Source organism: Doryrhamphus excisus, chromosome 7 (assembly GCF_030265055.1).
Source record: "Doryrhamphus excisus isolate RoL2022-K1 chromosome 7, RoL_Dexc_1.0, whole genome shotgun sequence".
Taxonomy (NCBI): Eukaryota; Metazoa; Chordata; class Actinopteri; order Syngnathiformes; family Syngnathidae; genus Doryrhamphus; species Doryrhamphus excisus.
Window position 1 is genome coordinate 17794773 of NC_080472.1, and position 15676 is coordinate 17810448.

Below are 15676 nucleotides of genomic sequence, written 5' to 3' on the forward strand. Positions count from 1 at the left end.
AATAAGAATTTGTTCTTAAATTGCTTGCCTGGGTAAATAAAGGTATTTAAAAAAATGTCATACATGGTTTTCCCGTTTAGGGCTATAATCAATACAAGATATGTTTGATTATACAACCTGTTTTAGCTAACGTAAACTTTGTTTAGCCACCAATTAGAATCTTTTGGAGAAACCTCATTGCTGAATGTGTAATGGCACCCGACACCGCGGTGCCCTTGAGCATAGAAACCCGGCGAGCGTTCACGCCGTGATTATACAGTCTGGCTTCCAGCTATTAGTGTGTCTCGCTGTTAAGTGAGCAACAGCATTCCAAGAAGAAAAAAAAACTCTAAAATGTAAGATTTCTCAAAGAAATCTCCACAGAATGTGAAGCACAATGATGCATCAGTCTGTTTGTATTGGCGCTGACAGGACAGCGTTGGCTTCCATTACCCGACATCGCCAAATAATCATGACAAACAGCTTTTGGTTATCTTGTGGGGGCAAAGCGCCGGGTAACTATTGATCTGGCTCCTTGTCTTGTCTCACTTGTTACTGCGTGAGGGTTTTGCGGAGGCACCCTGCTGGGCCTGTCTCACTGCTTTTGTATAAAAATAAAATGCAGGAAAGACTGGAGTGAATATAAAATAGTGCACTCAAAGGTGCAAATGACATATTTTGACAGATATCTTTTTTTTTCTGGCTTCATACTGCTGCCAAGAGAAAGTGTCGGGATTTAATGGGGAAGGTGAAAATGGTGCCATTAAACCTTGTCCTGCATTAGACCAGGAAGCTTTTCACCGATTATGGTTACAATATTTTGCTCCTGCTTTGTTCAGATTGACTTTGCTACTGTATGCTCTTATTATACACATAAAAAACATATATATGATAAAGCTCATTAACATGTTAGTGTTATGTTGCATTTCAGTTGGTCTAAATAAGGGGTCGGCAACCCGTATGTGGCTCTTTGTCTAGTTTTTTGTGGCTCCTTAGGGAAGCGGGTGTATTTCTGCTTTACATGTGACATTAATTTATATTATTCTATGGAACAAATGCTGAAATCAACGCAGCGTGAACTCTCTTCCTGACTGTTTTGGAGGCGGGACACAAAGGAAAACAGATATAGGTGATATACTGTAAATAAGGCCAGTAACATTTAGTTAATTTGTGTTAATCGTGTGTATAATTAATTATTGAATGATTAATCAAATATATTCCAAAACCTTAGTATTGAATTTCATTAATTCATTAATTTTCTACTGCTTTTCCTCACGAGGGTTGCGGGGGTTGCTGGAGCCTATCCCAGCTGTCTTCGGGCGAGTGGCAGGGTACACCCTGGACTGGTGGCCAGCCAATCACAGGGCACATATAGACAAACAACCATTCACACTCACATTCATACCTATGGACAATTTGGAGTCGCCAATTAACCTAGCATGTTTTTGGAATGTGGGAGGAAACCGGAGTACCCGGAGAAAACCCACACATGCAAACTCCACACAGAGATGGCCGAGGGTGGAATTGAACTTGAGTCTCCTAGCTGTGAGGTCTGCGCGCTAACCACTTGGCCACCGTGCAGCCCAGTATTGAATTTAATCACTATAAATAGTAGAAAAATTCCATATTTTTGGTATTTTTCTATGTCGAAGGGAAACAATGCAATTTAATAGTAATTTACATTTAACTTTTCTACAATTTTCAACTAAATCTTGCAAGAGAACTCATGACTTAAAGACAAAAACGGCTAATTCAGCATCTTTAAATGTAAACAGTAGAAAGTTGGCATATTTTTGGCTAATTTCATGCAATAAATTTGACATTTGTGCCGAATTCAAGCTGCACAATAATCAAGCTAATTTTGTGTGCATTTCCAATAAAATCTTGCAAGCAGATGTGACTGCAGGGCCAAAATAAATGAAGATTAATGAAGAACTCCTAGAATGGATACCGACAGCCTGTGTCCTTGTTCGAGTCGCCACCACTTACAGTCGTATCCTTGCCATGATTGTAATTGTCTCGTTTATTTCACTCCGATGTAATGCTTTCACTTCCTTTTCCGTCATTAGTTTCACCTGGTTTGGATGGCGTCTCTACCTGCCAATTAGCTCCGAGTCCACTTTGATGTGCGACTCGGCCGTGTGCTCATTTGCATCCATTGCACAATTCAACTCCTGCCTGATGAAAGGTAGTTGTTTTCCTTTACGGCTGCGTTATTTGGTTGTGAAAGTTGTACTGTCTTGGGTTTTTAAACACATCTTTGATGCTATTAGGAACGAATATTGACCACATGGATCCCTGAATGATGAATTTAAGCTTGATGAAAGAGTATTGATTTTCATGGGAAGAGGATTTCTAAGACAAGTGGTGTTTTTTGCACTGAAGCATGGATGAATAAAACAAAGGCCGATCAATAAAAGCCGCATCAGAGCAAATGCAATACATTTTTTTGTCATTCAATGACACCAATTAAGCATCACACCACTGGGTAGCAAAGCGAATTCACAAAATTTACATTTATAGTTCCCGAAGTGACGCCATCACTCAGGTAAAGAAACATTGCGGAGTACCAGACGGAGGATGTTCAGTGATTAGAGTTTGAGGCGCAAGAAACATATGGAGATGGAGAATTTTCAGACGTGGAGATGAGGATTGGTTGCCTTGAAAACACAGAATGGTCATCGTTATTACTCTGGAGTTGTTTCTTCATGAGGGTAGAAGGCTTTTTAGGGCCTGTTTGATTGTACGTGTGGATAAATGTTACACAGTAAACATATCAGAAGTCAGAAGATGTTGATATAACCAGGGGCGTCGCTAGGTTCTGAAGACAGGGGAGGCTTAGCCCCCTTGAGATGCACAGGATTTGAATGACGGAATGTAGTAGACATTAAAAAAAATCAAAAAAACAAATATGGAACAAGAACCAGGATATAACGTTCCCACTTTTGGACAGATTTAGTAGAGATACTCAATTGTTTTAGGCCACCATTACATGTACACACAATATACACTGCAAAACCGCTGCTCAAGCTCTGCAACCATTCTGGACAGTGATCAATGATATAATAATCATTATTATATTAATTAGCCTATTATTACTATCATCATTATTCCTGATTATTATTACTACTACTACTACTAGTAGTAGTATTAGCCTGCTTGCTTATTAGCCTGCTTTTGCCCTATTATATAAAAAAAAATTTTGATTTTTTTTTGTAAGAAAATCAATAAATTTCAACAACTCAATAAATTATTAATTAGCCTATTATTATTATTATTATTATTACTATCATTATTCTTATTCTGATTATTACTAGTACTACTAGTAGTAGTAGGCTAGTATTAGCCTGCTTATTGGCTTGCTTATGAGCCTGCTTTTGTTCATTACATTAAACAAATTTTAGTTTTTGTTAAAAAAATCAATATATTTTTTTAAAATCAATAAATCATTATTATATTAATTAGCCTATTATTATTACTATCACATTATTCTTTTTCTGATTATAGTAGTAGTAGTAGTAGGCTAGTATTCGCCTGCTTATTGGCTTGCTTATTAGAATGCTTTAAAATAAAAAAAAAACATCAAATTATTTAGGGGGGCTTAAGAACATTTTAGGCTAAAATAGGCCCAATGACACCACTGGATATAACACCTATAATGCTTTGCAACCTTGTCGCTATAGTGGGATAGTGTTTTAGAAGAAATTATGTAAACAAGATATGACTTTCTTCCGTACTTTTAAGCCAAATTATTATAGCAAACACGTTCCAGTCATCAGTGAAATCATCACTGCAAAGAACAGAACTCATGGTGTATTAAAATTCATTTTTGGAAAAGAAAACAAACTATTATCACTTGCTATGGTGACAGCCACAATAAAGTGTTTTTATGAGTACTATTTTTGATGAAAAAATCTTGAACCACGTGTCTCCCTCGAGAATCGTTTGTTTACTCTGCTTTACCGCCCAATTCCTCATCCAGAAATGAACTGGGGGCTATCATGCTGTTAATGTTTATAGCCTATCGGCAAACATGCCCCTAAGTGGCAAAACAATGTAATTGGACGGAAGCTGTAGCGGCATATGTTGCATGTATATACTGTCGGTATGTCTCTTTGGTATTGTAGCTGCTACGTGATGTAGCGATGAATGTCATGATAAAAACGCCCCTACTCTGGTTTACCCTGCTAACCTCCCTGCAGGCATCCTCGCCATCGTGTAATCCATAGACGGAACCTCCTTTTTAATGCTCGCTTATATTTACCGTCGTGTTCTCCTTGGGGGTGTTGAGGCCTGCTAATAAGCAATAAGCTCCTCTTCAACGAATTCAACCATTCCTCGGTCGCCTTTTAAGCCACCGGGGAGGGCTTTCCGGGGAGTCTATTAACTCGGGATCACCTCTAACGTGCACATGGGGCAAAGCGTTGGGTACACATGCAACATCCAATCGCATACAAGGTGCTTTTTTTTTTTTTTTTTTTCTTGTGCAGATAATATTTAGGGCTTCTTTTCTTCCCTATATGGAGGGGAAAGCTTAACTACAGTGTAATGACAGCGAAAGCATTTAACCTTCTCTGACATCGATACATTAGCGGCAGCCATTGTTTAGAGCAAAGCACCACCAGGGAATAGATTCACACAGCAATTACAGCTGCGGATAATTTAAGCTTTCTCCAGCAGAAGAGGGAAGGAAAATACTGTGTGGAGCCTTCATGGTAATTGGCTGCCATGGGGGGGTTGATAGCAACTTCTTATGTGAGGCTTAAAAACTCCAAAAAGACTTTTAGATCAGATGAATAAATAATAAATTCATGCATTTGCAAGCTCAAGGTGTCTTTAAGGGGAATATGGAGACATCTCCGTTTGCATATCTGTCCTACTTTAGCGTATTGCCCTTTCTATAGCATCTCCAGGAAGTGGACTTTTAAAGGGAAGGGAGACGGGTTTTCAGACAATTATGGTGGGGGGCGGGGGGCAGTACAGAGGAATCCCATTCTTCTTTTAATCCCAAGTCCTACATTAAAGATTGCCTTTATGGTTTTAGACGGCATCACCGCTACTGTACCACAAAACAGTGCTGCAGGCGTTTTCAATCTTTTTTTTTTTTAAGTCGGTCTACAGCAAAAGAACACCACCCAACCCAACCCCCCTTTATGGAGTAGCTTTTGGGTTTGAGTCCCTCCAGTATTGGCAACCCCAAAGTAGTGTGGAGAAATTCAATGTTCTATTCTGGAAGGAAACCAACCATGTTGATGCTGTGGAATTATTATTTAAAGGAGACTTATTGTGCTCATTTTTCGGCTTTTTGTATTGAGTTGTGGACTCCTGTAGAGCAGTTACACTCGCACGGAAACCGAGATCTTCCAGAATCTGCACCTATTCCAGATGCATTTTGTCTGTTTTTAATTTACTCCACCCACAGCCCTCCTACCGGCACGCTCACTTTGCTGTGATTGCTGTGTTCCACTCCCAAATGCTCCTGAGAACTTCTGGACAACTGCCGAATCCCACTTTCTTCAATCATATATGTGGCATTCTTTACCATTTACATACGTATGTGTATAAAAAAAGTTACACTATACAAAACTTTTATTCAAAAACAGCATTGTAATGTGCATGCCAGGCCAATAGTTGGCGACTGATGGCTGAGAGGGTAAGGTACAGGCGTGTTCAGTGGTCAAGAGCGTGCCTGTTGGTCATTCTTTGGGAGGGGAGGGCACTGATGGAGTAGTACTTTTATTTCCTAGAATTACAGAGGAAATTGCAAATGCTATAACTTAATAATATTATAATAATAAAAAATCAATACAATTAAAAAAAATCAATATATTATTAATTAGCCTATTATTATTATTACGATCATCATGATTCTTCTTCTGATTATTACTACTACTAGTATTAGCCAGCTTATTGGCTTGCTTATTAGCCTGCTTTTGCCCTATTATTGTATAAAATATATTTTTTTTTTTTTTGTAAAAAAAAATCAAATTTTAAAAATCACTAAAAAAATATGAAATTATTTAGGGGGGCTTAAGAACATTTTAGGCTAAAATAAACTCAAACTGTATAAGGTTCCTAAATATTGTGACAGGTCAGTAACACTCAATAGGTTATTACTTAGGCCTATACATTTTTTTAAAATCGTGCAATAAATATTTTACCAAAAAAATAATTTAATATTTGCAAAAATGAATCATATTTTTAATGACCTCTCATGGCCCACCTGCAGTACCACCACGGCCCACACTTTGGGAATCACTGCTATAGATCATAGAAAGTGTGCAGCCGCGGTATTCATGGATCTGACCAAAGCCTTTGATACAATCCATCATGACATCTTAATAACAGAATTAGAAAGGTATGGAATCGGACGATTAGTTTTGAACTGGGTGAAAAGCTACTTATATATGCAATATGTAAAACTAGGAGAACATCTGCAAGTTTCATTCTTGCTTGCGGAGTACCTCAGGGGTCAATCCTGGGACCAAAACTGTTTAACTTGTACATCAATGCAAAAGATGAAAAGAGTAGGTATTATTTGTGGATGCCACTGCCTTTTGTTCTGGAGGAAGCACAGACGAAATTATAAATATTCTCTTGCTTGACAAGCAAAGTCCCAAAAATCGACTTGTCACTTACAAGCAACATGTTGGTGACCCCTGCTGTAGTTCAGGGGTCTCAAACTCAATTTCACTGGGGAGTCTGGGTGAGGCTGGCAATCTCATGGTACCTCCCAATACGATATGATTTGCGATGCATTGCTCACGATGATACCTTGATACTGTGCTAGGGTGACCTGCAGAAAATAAATAATTTCATAGTTTGTAGTTTGCATTAAACTGGGATAGGCTCCAGCTTATACCAAGCGCTATAGAAAATGGATGGCTTTTTTTTTACAGCATATTCGAACCAGAATACAAGCAGCAATGCTGGAAAAAAAAAACGAGACAGACTGTCAGTGCATCCTGGAGTCTTTTTTTAAAGATATATTCCACGGATTCCATGCAAAGCATCTATCAAAATACTGCACATGTTCCCCCTGGAAGACTACTCCATCCAAGGACAAATCAATTAAGCAGTGAACGACAGGCAGATGGCCGTGAAGGACGTCTGCGGATGTGCCTCAGGTGAGAGGCTTCGCATGGCGGCGAACAACTGTCAAGTATCCTACTCGTCTGATTCCCTCACGACCCGCACACGCACGCATACACCTCGCAGAGAGCCTCTTGCCAATATCATATGCCACAAAGAGGAGCTGCTAGCAGCTTATTTGAGCGAGGGGGGGTAGATGTGTGAATATTTCATAGCGGCACTATCAAACTGAATCACAGATTAGCATCCTTCACAATTACCCCAGGTGATGCTGCACGGCTGCAGCAGCATTCCCGCACTGGAGTTCAAACTTGGGAAGTCTAATCAAGTCGATCATTTCCGAAAAAAAAAAACAATGCATCAATCATTTGCTGACGACTCGGAGATAACAAGCTAACTAAATTATACCAGCGACTTATCTGCAGGTAACCACGACAACCGCTGGCTTTAGAAGGCTTTCAATTAAAGGGCCGGTTGTCTCAGAGTCGTCCGTAATGAAGGCTGACAAAGATGGGGGAACACCGTGGCGAGACAAAGACGAAGATAGGAAATTAGTAATTATACAACAAAATGGACAACAATAAGACCGTGGCGGTGTTTGATGGAGGAATGGAAAATGGACGCCGGCTAATTAAGATTCACGGCTTCAAATAGCAATCAGATAAAGCAATTAAACCTTTGCTTGTCCACATATTCAAAACCTCCAAATGCATCGTCCTCTGCAGGCTCCCCTCATATAATCTGGCTTTTAACTAATATTTTTAAACTTTTCTCATGTTTTTATCTTTTTAGTCCTATTTTATGCTCTTAGTCTTCAGCTTTTAACGCCAGTGTTTTTTTTATCTTTTTAGTCCTATTTTTTTTTTTGCTCTTGGTCTTCAGCTTTTAACTCCTGTGTTATGTTTTTTTCTTTTAGTCCCTATTTTATGCTCTTAGTCTTCAGCTTTTAACTCCAGTGTTTTGTTTTTATCTTGTTAGTCCTATTTTATGCTCTTAGTCTTCAGCTTTTAACTCCAGTGTTTTGTTTTTATCTTTTTAGTCCTATTTTTTTTTGCTCTTGGTCTTCAGCTTTTAACTCCAGTGTTATGTTTTTTTTCTTTTTAGTCCTATTTTATGCTCTTAGTCTTCAGCTTTTAACTCCCAGTGTTTCCTCAGGGGGGTCCTCCACACTGGGGACTGTGTCGGGTCTGCTGAGGGGGTGCCATCCTTGGGTCCCTTCGACCCGGCCGGCTGGGGGGTTCCTCCCTTTAATGTGGGGGTCCGCCCGTCTGTCTGAGTCGGGGGGCCCGGGTGCTGGTCCTCCGATGTCACGGCCTGTAGCTCCTCCCAGTGTGGACGGCCCCAAAGGTGGCGTTTCCTTGATCCTCAGTGCCATGCCATGTCTCCCTACTGTGTGTGATTGTGTGATTGTGTGTGTGTGTGTGTGTGTATATGTGTGGGTCTAGTATGGAGGGTGGGAAGGAGGGGCTTTCTTTTGTTTCTTTGTTTTTTTTTTCCTTTAAATTGTGATAATTGTTTTAATTCTGTAAAGCACTTTGTGTTGCATGTCTTTGCAGGAAAAGTGCTATACAAATAAAGTTGATTTGATTTGATATCATTCCCTTATTCATCTTTCCGTTTTGGAACAGCATCGCTCATCCCGTGGGAGATCCGACTTGATGCTATTAAGACATGTAATTACTCCCGAGTAACGCTGTAAAGGAAGGACATCGTGCAAACATGCACACTCTGGTCATTTAAATACACTGAAGCATCAAAGTGTTGCATTTGTTGCACGTTTAAACTGACAAAGGTAGACTTTTTTTTACCGACAAGTCGATGACTGGCTGGAGTCCGCACCATTTTCCCTGATTAGATATTGGAAACACGTCAAGAAAAATGACAAGGGGCTCCAGGATCGGAGACAATTACCGTCCCCCGATAGCGAGCGCTCCAATCAGCAGTGATGGAAATGTAAGGCTTTAATCAGCATTAGCCCAAGTAACATTTACAGTAAGCATCGCACGGGAAATGGCGTTCGCACTCGCGCGGAGAACACAGAATCGATAACAAACGCACCCACTTTGCAAACACAACAACGTCAGAAGTTGGACATAAAAGAACAGACTTGACTCTCATGTGGGGAGCCAATTTATGAATTAAAACATATATTGCACGTCAGTGTTATTAAGGCAAGGGTCTACATTGGGGGTGGAATTGCAGCTGAGCGGCGGGGGGGGGGGGGGGGGGGCTTTATTTGGACATCATTAGGCTTTGTATGTCTAGTCTGAGATACAGAGATTCATTATTTATGTGTTTTCATGTCATTCATTCATTTTCTACTGCTTATCCTCGCGAGGGGTGCTGGAGCCTATCCCAGCTGTCTTAGGGCAAGAGGCGGGGTACACCCTGGACTGGTGGCCAGCCAATCACAGGGCACATATAGACAAACAACCATTCACACTCACATTCATACCTATGGACAATTTGGAGTCTCTAATTAACCTAGCATGTTTTTGGAATGTGGGAGGAGACCCGGAGACAACCCACGCATGCACGGGGAGAACATGCAGAGACGGCCGAGGGTGGAATTGAACTTGAGTCTCCCCGCTGTGAGGCCTGCTTTCATGTCAAAATAGTATAAATCGTACCATGCTGGTGTTTCCTGCACAGGTTTATACATTTGGCCTGCCACAGATACATTTTGACTGCTACAGATAGATTCAGCACTTGGTCTTAAGACCTGTGTTTCCGAGCTAGCGACTTTGTTGCTATTTTAGAGAGTAACTAGACCAGATATTCATTCATTCATTCATTTTCGACCGCTTATCCTCATGAGGGTCGCAGGGGTGCTGGAGCCTATCCCAGCTGTCTTCGGGCAAGAGGCCGGGGTACACCCTGGACTGGTGGCCAGCCAATCACAGGGCACATATAGACAAACAACCATTCACACTCACATTCATACCTATGGACAATTTGGAGTCGCTAATTGGAATGTTTTTGGAATGTGGGAGGAATCCGGAGAAAACCCACGCATGCACGAAGAGAAAATGCAAACTCCACACACAGATGGCTGAGGGTGGAATTGAACTCAAGTCTTCTTGCTGTGAGACCTGCTTTCATGCCAAAATAGTATAAATAGGACCATGCTGGTGTTTCTTGCACATGTTTATACATTTGGCCTGCTACAGATACATTTTGACTGCTACAGATAGATTCAGCACTTGGTTTTAAGACCTGTGTTTCCAAGCTAGCAACTTTGTTGCTATATTCATTCATTCATTTTCCACCGCTTATTCTCACAAGGGTCGCGGGGGTGCTGGAGCCTATCCCAGCTGTCTTCGGGCGAGAGGCGGGGTACACCCTGGACTGGTGGCCAGCCAATCACAGGGCATAGACCAGAGATACTTTTTCAAAAAAGCGATAAGCCACAAATCTAGTAGACTTTTGCAGTTTTTTTGTGTGAAAATCTTTGGCAAAATGTTCGTTAGCATTCGGTACGGCACTTTTTAACGTTATTAATGCACTGCATGAGTCCTACTCTGTTCTTAATGTATTTTTTATCACAAAACAACCTCATTGGCAGCCAATCAGGAACAGGATTGGGTCTCTGCTTTTTGCAGATGTGGTCCTGCTGGCTTCATCCGGCCTTTATCTTTGGCAACAATCACATCTTCCCTAATTGTGCAATTAGTATTTGTGAGGGGAAAAATACCTCTTTTTGCCACCATGATGTCATATTTGTCGGCCAGTGTGCCCTTCTATCCACTTCACCACCTCGCAAAGTGTTTCCACATTGACGTTTCTGATTCCCCTTCACCTCCCCGACCGCCACCGCTCTCCCCAGACGGCACAAAATCCATCTTCCAGCGAGATAATCATGAGTTTCCCTCCCAATTAAATCCTTTCACCGTGTTCCCTCGTTAGGAGACCTCGTTAGTCGGCCCTTCTCCTGACGCTATTGATGATTGATGGCAAAGCAGTCAGCCTCATATCCTCTTTTCCCCCGGAACACTGCGGCTTGATAAACACGGCCGATGAGCTCCGAATGCATTTAATCACTGACGTCATTTGGGAGTGCAGACATACAGTAGGGCAGATTTATTTGAGACATAATTAAGCTTGAGAGTTTTTGATTGATAGTTTTTTTTCGTTAAGTGCTTAGCGTTATTATATTATGTGACTTATGCAGCTGTCCATCACCTTACATAATATTTTAATTAGCAACAGAGATCCTTTTGGTCATGGAACAGATGTTTTGCCACCGTTCAGTTTTTGAATACCCCCCCCCCCCATCCCCCCATCCCATGGGTGCCCACAGTAGCTAAAAATACTACGGTGTGAAAAAGTCTCTGATTCCGTATTTTTTTGTCACGCTTAAATGTTTCAGATCATCCAACAAATTTAAATCAATGACAACACAACTGAACTAAATGATTTTTTTTATATTGAGAGGAAAATAATGTAAACGTAAATGGCCCTATGTGGAAAAGTGATTGCCCCTTAAACCGTAATAACTGGTTATTATCGCAAATCATACATTTGCGATAACTTACAATGGGCCGCTCCAAAGTTTTCATTTCGGCTTGAGGTCACCAAAAAAATGGACGGACATTCTCCTTCAGGAATGTTTTGGTAGACATTAGAATTCATGGTTCCATTTTTACAGGTCCTAAAGCAGCAAAAACTTCCCCAGACCAGCACACTACCACCACCATATTTTACTGTTGGTATAATGTTCTTTTTTCGAAGCGCGGCGTTACTTTTTGCCTTGTACTTTGGTAGGTGATAAAAAAATCAATCAATCAATAAATGAATAAATAATAAATAAAAACAAAATAACAAAATAAAACTGAAATTATATTAGGAAAGCAGGAAGTGAACAAATGTAAGTTACTGAAAAGTAACTTTTCTGGTACTTTTACTTTTTAGTAAAAGTACCAGATGGAGGGGTAGGATTTAATAAGCTTTGGTTCTTCCTACTCCTTTTGGACATGTGGAAAATAAAAATAAAGTAAAAAAAAAACCCTTAAATTATAATAGGAAAGCAGGAAGTGAACAAATGTAACAGTTACTGATTGTAAAAGTACCAGATGGAGGGGTAGGATTTAATAAGCTTTGCTTCTTCCTACTCCTTTTGGACATGTGGAAAATAAAAATAAAAATAAAATAAAGTAAAAAAAGAACGTAAATTATATTAGGAAAGCAGGAAGTGAACAAATGTAAGTTACTGATTGTAAAAGTACCAGATGGAGGGGTAGGATTTAATAAGCTTTGCTTCTTCCTACTCCTTTTGGACATGTAAAAATAAAAATAAAGTAAAAAAAACCCTTAAATTATATTAGGAAAGCAGGAAGTGAACAAATGTAACAGTTACTGATTGTAAAAGTACCAGATGGAGGGGTAGGATTTAATAAGCTTTGCTTCTTCCTACTCCTTTTGGACATGTGGAACTGTGAACTGATTATGTGATGCATTCAATTGTAATCTGATGCATGTTCAAATGAAATTTTACCATTACCATTACCATTACTTTTACACCAAATGTAATGGGACATACCTTCCAAATGGTTCCAAATAGGTATTGGTGATCATCAAGATCTTTTCTGGCAAAATCGAGACCAGCAATATCCTGTCCCACTTTAACTCAGGTGTTAATAAAAAGTTTCATTTAAAAACTGCAATTTGTTTTGTCGGTGACTAATATAATTAATAAAATTCATTTGATGATATCAAACATTTAAGTGTGACAAATGGGCAAAAAAAAAAAAAAAATATATATATATATATATATATATATATAATCAGGAAGGGGACGAGGACAATTTCACACCACTGTACATGTCTGAGCAAATCAATACGATAAAACAAAGCCAGGGCGTGAATTGACACCCTTGGGAGCCGCCAAGATAAGACGACGTGTTGACACCACCGCAGTGAGAGCCACAAAGTGGTCATTTTTAACACTTTATGGGCTTGTAGTTTACTAACTTGACCGCAAGGTAGAGCAACTAAATATTATATAATATACCGTATTTTACGGACTATAGGTTGCTCCGGAGTATAAGTCGCACAAGGCGAGAAATGCATAATTGGGTAGAAAAAAAAATACATAAGTCGCATTTATGCGGGTAATTTATTTTAACATATATATAATTAGTTTAACATATATACAGTAGTTTAACATTTATAAGTCTTTTTTTGACACTTTTTTTTCATAGGTTGGCTGTTCCTGCGACTTATACTCCAGAGCGACTTGCTATAAAGAAACTGTTTATGTTCCATAAGCACTGGACACCTTTTCTGTTCATGTTTATTTTTTGTGTAGCTGAATAACCATTGTGTTAGCATATCTTACACCTATTCAGCCTGTTCTCTATTCTTTTATTGGTAGAACTTGCCTTCCAAGAGGACGTAATGTCTGTTTTGGTCAAGTAGTTTGTGAAATACCGTATTTTCTGGACTATAAATCGCTCCGGAATACAAGTCGCACAAGGCCAAAAATGCATAATTAGGTAGAAAAAAACATACATAAGTCGCACTGCAGTATAAGTCGCATTTTTTGCAGGTAATTTACCATATTTTCTGGACTATAAGTCACACTTTTTTTCATAGGTTGGCTGTTCCTGCGACTTATACTCCAGAGCGACTTATAAATGAAAAAAGTGTTTATGTTACATAAACACTGGACACCTTTTCTGTTCGTGTTTATTTTTTGTGTAGCTGAATAACCATTGTGTTAGCATATGCTAACCGTGTTAGCATATCTTACACCTATTCAGCCTGTTCTCTATTCTTTTATTGTTAGAACTTGCCTTCCAAGAGGACGTAATGTCTGTTTTGGTCAAGTAGTTTGGAAAATAAATTACCCGCAAAAAATGCGACTTACACTCCAGTGCGACTTATGTATGTTTTTTTTCGACCTAATTATGCATTTTTGGCCTTGTGCGACTTATACTTCGGAGCAACTTATAGTCCAGAAAATACGATATACATACATGTATATGTATGTGCGTATATATATATATATATATATATATATATATATATATATATATGTATTATGTGTATGTATGTGTATATATAAATAAATAACTGTAATGCATAGGAAAAACAAGCAATTGCCAGCAGGATACATTGCAGTCATCTGCGTTGGGCTCAAACACAGTTCCTTGGGAATGTCAGTGGAGAGCGCTGACCGCTGGGCCAAAAGCCCACACTGTCAACCCAGCGTTCACGCGGCTCTTGACGCCAAAAGGGGGTGAGGTTTCTACCAACACCCATTGGCTGGCATCCATTACATACATACATACAGCTATACATTTTTACTTTGATTGTACTGGATCCCTTTTTAAATAAGCTAATGTATTAGTAACGTAGCATGAAACAAACGCATCTTTCGTTGTCACTCTATCTGGTTCATTAAGTGCACAGCTTCACACAATGCAGTGAAATGTGCACACACACACACAGACACACACAGTATGAGACAATTGCCTGTAACCCCCCTCCAGCCAGGCAGGTAATTGCTATCTGCAGGGGGACAGGTGCTTGTACAATACAGCACCAGTGTCCATACAGGCTCTATTCTCTACCACTGTAATTACCTAATTGAAACACTAGCAGGGGAATGTGTGTGTGTGTGTGTTTAAAGGAGCTGACTGTAAATGTAACATTGATGCTCAAATTTAGTCGAAATACTGACAGCTTCCATGGGTGCAGGCGGCGTAATCTGGCAGGAAAAAAAAAGTACTCCCAAAAAAAAAATCCTCCATTTTGGCTCGGTGACATTTGCAGCTCACAAGCTGTGAAGTAAATAAATAAAGCAATCTGCCGGAATGCCCAGCAAGCACTGCGTCGTCTTCAAGCCGCAGTATGTCACAGGGAGCAAAAAAGATGTCACATTCCATCTCGGCCGACATCAAACGTATACCACATATTTAAATAAGGTGCCAGCGGAACATGACATCCATAGCCCGTGATATGTAGACTCTATTACAACATGTAAATGCCCCCCCCTGCTGGGTGTCGTACCTGCACATAAGCAGACTCACATGTGCAAATATCGTTGTTATATACCGAGCTGGAGCGACAGTATCTGCTGTTTATACAGTCTAGTTCCAATGTTTTCTTTTTTTAATTGTGCAGGCTGTTTGGAAGCCTGGTGCACACAAATAGTATTCACCGTGGAAGAGGAACAAAAACACCAAAATGCAATACACAACATTGCTAGAAAACCATGTTTGAGCTCCGAATGTTCCACTGAGTGCTCCATCTAAAGGAAAGTAGACAAAAGCAGGAAGATAATTTCAGTATTGGCTGCCACAGACCTTGTTCTATTCCGCCATTACAAAAACGCACCATCCTTTCACTTGCACTTTACTCTGCTCTTCTTTTCTGCTTTCACATTGTAAAAAAAAAAAAAAAAAAAAAAAAAAAAAAAAAAAATGGTGGCCTCGCTTGGAGGGACATCAGTTTTCCTCTCTATATTTGCCACTCAAAAAGCTAAAAAAAAAAAAAAATACAGTACTTAGGAAAAAATTTTGTGTACCTTTTTATGACCAAAAATCCTACTGTGATCAATAGCATAACAAAAGCAACAATAAACTCAATTTAAGTCTCCCCA

The 15676-nt window shown here is 39.6% G+C and overlaps 1 protein-coding gene across 7 annotated transcripts in view; it reads left to right on the forward strand.

The window, feature by feature from the left end:
- Window positions 1-15676, forward strand: part of pphln1 (periphilin 1) — a 104425-nt gene that overhangs the window by 2605 nt on the left and 86144 nt on the right. The gene's annotated exons all lie outside the window — the stretch shown is intronic.